Source organism: Rhinopithecus bieti, unplaced genomic scaffold (assembly GCF_001698545.2).
Source record: "Rhinopithecus bieti isolate Rb0 unplaced genomic scaffold, ASM169854v2 scaffold_10589, whole genome shotgun sequence".
NCBI lineage: Eukaryota > Metazoa > Chordata > Mammalia > Primates > Cercopithecidae > Rhinopithecus > Rhinopithecus bieti.
In genome coordinates this window covers 2,178,313-2,183,854 of record NW_016807065.1, presented here as the reverse complement: position 1 = coordinate 2,183,854, position 5,542 = coordinate 2,178,313, and positions in this window count along the sequence as shown.

Below are 5,542 nucleotides of genomic sequence, written 5' to 3'. Positions count from 1 at the left end.
CCCAGCGCGCGCGCCCATTGGTCGACGTCCGCCACGTCGCGCTGCTCATTGGCCGTCGTGGCTGTCGCGGCACCCCGGGGCGCGCGGGAGAGGCGGGACTTCCGGTCGGCGCCGCCTGCGAAGGGCTCCGCGGCCGGCGGAGACGCGGGCAGCCAGCGATGGCCGCGGAGGGGGCGAATTGGGTGCTGACCCTCGGAGGCTGACGGAAGGCGGTGGCTGAGGAGCGGCGCCTCTGGTTGAGCGCTCGCCGTATGTCCCGCACCTGTGTGACCTGCCGCCGCCGCCCAGTAAGGTAGGAACGGTCAGCGCGCCGGGGTTACGGGTACAAAACCTGGGTTCGAATCCCGGCCTCGACGTTTCCGCACTAAGTGCGGTTGGGCAGGAGCTGACGTCACCTTGCCGGGCCTCAGTTTCCTTCTCTGGTGCGCTGAGGAGGCGGGGCATGGAACGTGGTCAGAGCACCATTGGTGCTGGTTCCTTGAGCAAGCCAGTTCCCGAAGGCTCAGCCTCTCATTCATTCATTAAACTGTCATTGAGCGCCTACTGTGTCAGTCACTGTATGGGCAGTGAGCAGAAAAAATCTGGTCTTATTGGGCTAACATTCTAAGCCAGCATTGACCTAGAATGCCCTAGTAGAAATATATACAACCTTCATGTTTAATTTTTTTTATACTTTAATTTTTTAAATAAAGATGGGCTCTGGCTCTGTTGCCCAGGCTGGTCTGGAACTCCTGGACTCAAGCGATTCTCCTGCCTCCGCCTCGCAAAGAGCTGGGGTTGCACTCCGCCTAATTTTGTTTTTCTTTTTTTGTGTGTGATCTGAAAATAATAATCTTTTATTTTATTTATTTATTTGAGATGGAGTCTTGCTGTGTCACCAGGCTGGAGTGTGGTGGCGTGATCTCGGCTCACTGCAACCTCCGCTTCCCGGGTTCAAGCGATTCTCCTGCCTCAGCCTCCTGAGTAGCTGGGACTACAGGCGTGCGCCACCACAACCAGCTAATTTTTGTATTTTTAGTAGAGATGGGGTTTCACCGTGTTGGCCATGATGGTCTCTATCTCTTGACCTCGTGATCCGCCCACCTCGGCCTCCCAAAGTGCTGGGATTACAGGCGTGAGCCACCACCCAGCCTAGGGAAGCTTTTTACAGATTGGGTCTCACTGTGTTGCCCAGGCTGGAGTACAGTGGCTATTCACAGGTGCAATCCTTCCACAGGTTTAACTCCTAACCTCAAGCAGTCCTCCTGCCTCAGGCTCCCAAGTAGCTGGGATTATAGGCATGTGCCACCACACCTAGCTTAATTAAATGTTAAACTTAACATTTAATTGTTATATTTTATAGTAGCTAGCATTCTGGATCATCACGATGCAGTAGAAGTATAAGCAAAGCAGGCCGGGTGCAGTGGTTCATGCCTGTAATCCCAGCACTTTGGGAGGCCAAGGCGGGCAGATCATGAGGTCAGGAGTTCAAGACCAGCCTGGCCAACATGGTGAAACCCCCATCTCTGCTAAAAATACAAAAATTAGCTGGGCGTGGTGGCGGGTGTCCGTAATCCCAGCTAATCGGGAGGCTGAGGCAGGAGAATCGCTTGAAACTGGAAGGCGGAGGTTGCAGTGAGCCAAGATCCTGCCACTGCACTCCAGCCTGGGTGAAAGAGGGAAATTCCATCTCAAAAAAAAAAAAAGAAGAAGTATAAGCAAGCCACAGATTTGTCAGCGAGGTATGTAATTTAAATTAATTAAATTGTTAGCCATATTTAAAATAAGTAAAAGAAACAGGTGATGTTAATTGCAATGTGTTTTATTTAACTCAGTATGTTGAATATGTTATTATTTAAACATGTAGTCAATATTTTAAAATACAGGATATTTTGTATCTATTATCTGTCCAAAATACAAGATACTTTGTGCGTCCTTTTTCTTTCCTGCATGCTTTTTTTTTTTTTTTGGAAACAGAGTCTCACTCTGTTGCCCAGCCTGGAGTGCAGTGGTGGGATCTCAGCTCACTTCAACCTCCCGCTCCCGGGTTCAAGCAATTCTCCTGCCTCAGCCTCCCTCCCAAGTAACTTGGATCACAGGCACCCATGACCACACCCCGCTATGTTTTTTTTTTGTTTGTTTTTTTTTGAGACGAATCTCTCTCTGTCTCACCCAAGCTGGAGTGTAGTGGCAGCATCTCGGCTCACTGCAACTTCCGCTTCCCAGGTTCAAAGTGATTCTTCTGCCTCAGCCTCCCCGAGTAGCTGGGATTACAGGCGCGTGCCACCACGCTGGGCTAATTTTTGTATTTTTGGTAGAGATGGGGTTTTACCTTGTTGGTCAGGCTGGTCTCAAACTCCTGACGTTAGGTGATCTGCCTGCCTCGCCCTCCCAAAGTGCTGGGATTACAGCCTAATTTTTGTATTTTTAGTAGAGATGAGGTTTCACCATGTTGCGCTGCTTGGTTTTGTTTGTTTGTTTGGAGACAGAGTCTCACTCTGTTGCCCAGGCTGGAGTGCAGTGGCTCGATCTTGGCTCACTGCAAACTCCGCCTCCTGGATTCAAATGATTCTCCTGCCTCAGCCTTCCGAGTAGCTGAGATTACAGACATTTGCCACCATGCCTGGCTAATTTTTTGTATTTTTAGTAGAGATGGGGTTTCACCATGTTGCCCAGGCTGGCCTCGAACTCCTTACTTCAAGTGATCCACCCGCCCTGGCCTCTCGTAGTGCTGGGATTACAGGTATGAGCCACCGCGCTCGGCCCCTGCCTGCTTTGGAAATCTAGTATGTATTTTATACTCCACAGCACAGCACCGCACCGCACATCTCAAGTCGGACTGGCTGCATTTCAAGGGCTCAGCCATCACACGTTACCAGTCACTACTGCATCAGACTGTGCAGTGCTGGATGGGGAGTCAGAAGAGAAACCAGGTGATTTCCATGTCAAGTGAACAGGCTAAGAAAAGCAAATTGGGGAAAGAGCACAGGGAATGTGGAAGTTGCTGTTTGAAAGAGGATGGTTGAGAAGGTTGAAGAGGTGTCATTTGCAGAGGGACCCAAAGCAGGTGAGAGCACTGAACAAATAGTTACATTCTTCGTTGTCTGCCACAGTGCTGTCTAGAAGAGCTTTCCACGATAATGGGCATGTTCCGTATCAGCACCATCCAATTCAGTAGCCCCTGGCTCCATGGGGTTTTCTTTCTTTCTGTTCTTCTTTTCTTTCTTTCTTTCTTTCTTTCTTTCCTTTTTCTCTTTTTTTTTTTAAGATGGAGTCTCACTGTCTTGCCCAGGCTGGAGTGCAGTGGTGTGATCTTAGCTCACTGCAACCTCCGCCTCCTGGGTTTAAGTGATTCTCCTGCCTCAGCCTCCCGAGTAGCTGGAACTACAGGCGTGTACCACCACGCCTGGCTAATGTTTATATATATTTTTTGTTTTGTTTTGTTTGAGGCAGAGTCTCGTCCTGTCGCCCAGGCTGGAATGCGGTGGCGCGATCTCGGCTCACTGCAAGCTCCGCCTCCTGGGTTTACTCCATTCTTCTGCCTCAGCCTCCCGAGTAGCTGGGACTATAGGCGCCCGCCACCACGCCCAGCTAATTTTTCTTGTATTTTGAGTAGAGATGGGGTTTCACTGTGTTAACCAGGATGGTCTGTATCTCCTGACCTCGTGATCTGACGGCCTTGGCCTCCCAAAGTGCTGGGATTATAGGCGTGAGCCACAGCATCTGGCCTATATTTATATTTTTATTTATTATTATTATCATTATTATTATTTTTTTTTTGAGATGGAATCTTGCACTATCACCCAGGGTGGAGTGCAGTGGTGTGATCTCAGCTCACTGCAACCTCTGCCTCCCGGGTTCAAGTGATTCTCGTGCCTCAGCCTCCCAAGTAGCTGGGACCGCCTGCCACCACACCTGACTAACTTTTTTTGTATTTTTAGTGGAAACAGGATTTCACCATGTTGGCCAGGCCAGTCTTGAACTCCCAACTTCAGGTGATCCACCAACCTCGGCCTCCCAAAGTACTGGGATTACAGGCATGAGCTGCTGCATCTGACCTGCATATGTGTTTTGTGGGGGTTTTTTTTTTTGCACTTGGCATACGGCTGGTACCATTAAAGAACTGACTTTCTGGCCAGACAACGGCGGCTTATGCCTGTAATCTCAAGCACTTTGGGAAGCCGAAGTGGGAGGATCACTTGGGGCCAGGAGTTCAGACCAGCCTGGGCAACATAGCAAGCCCCTATCTCTACCAAAGAAAAAAAAAATAGCCAGGTGATATGGTACGGGCCTTTAGTCTCGGCTACTTGAAAGGCTGAGGTGAGAGGATTTCTCAAACTCAGTAGTTCGAGACTGCAGTGAGTTGTGATCATGCCACAACACTTCAGCCTGGGCAACAGAGCAAAACCCCATGTCAAAAAAAAAAAAAAAAAAACCTGAGCATAAGTTTTTAATTAATTCAAATGTAAATAACCACATAGAGCTAGTGGCTCCTGTAGTGGACGGCATAGGGTTAGTACAGTGGTGACAAGTCCTCTGAATTAAGTGGGTCCTTCATGGCAAATGCTTTATGGACATCCTCTTGTGAAATCCTAGAAATAGGCCGGGCAGGGTGGCTCATGCCTATAATCCCAGCACTTTGGGAGGCTGAGGCAGGCGGATCACGAGGTCAACAGTTCAAGACAAGTCTAGCCAACATAGTGAAACCCCATCTCTACTAAAAATACAAAAATTAGCCAGGCATGGTAGCAGGCGCCTGTAATCCCAGCTACTCAGGAGGCTGAGGCAGGAGAATCGCTTGAACCCAGGAGTTGGAGGTTACAGTGAGCTGAGATTGCGCCACTGCACTCCAGCCTGCGCAACAAAGCGAGACTGTCTCAAAAACAAAACAAAAACACGAAATCCTAGAAATAGCTCTGTGATATGGGAGCTATAATCATTGTTCCCACAATGAAAAATAAACTTTATTCATTCATCTGTACTTTAGTATTGTTGATAGATTCTATTTTTTAACCCAGGTGTGGTGGCTCACATATATAATCCCAACACTGTGGGAGGCTGAGGTGGGCAGATCACTTGAGGTCAGGAGTTCGAGACCAGCCTGGCCGCCAGGCACGTTGGCTCATTCCTGTAATCCCAGCACTTTGGGAGGCCAAGGTGGGTGGATCACGAGGTCAGGAGATCGGGACCATCCTGGCTAACACGGTGAAACCCCATCTCTACTAAAAATACAAAAAATTAGCCGGGCGTGGTGGCAGGCGCCTGTAGTCCCAGCTACTCGGGAGGCGGAGGCAGGAGAATGGTGTGAACCCGGGAAGCAGAGCTTGCAGTGAGCCGAGACCGCGCCACTGCACTCCAGCCGGGGCGACAGAGCGAGACTTCATTTCAAAAAATAAAAAATAAACCAGCCTGGCCAATATGGTGAAACCCCATGTCTTCTAAAACTACAAAAATTAGTTGGGCTTGGCCAGGCGCGGTGGCTCAAGCCTGTAATCCCAGCACTTTGGGAGGCCGAGGCGGGCGGATCACGAGGTCAGGAGATCAAGACCATCCTGGCTAACAC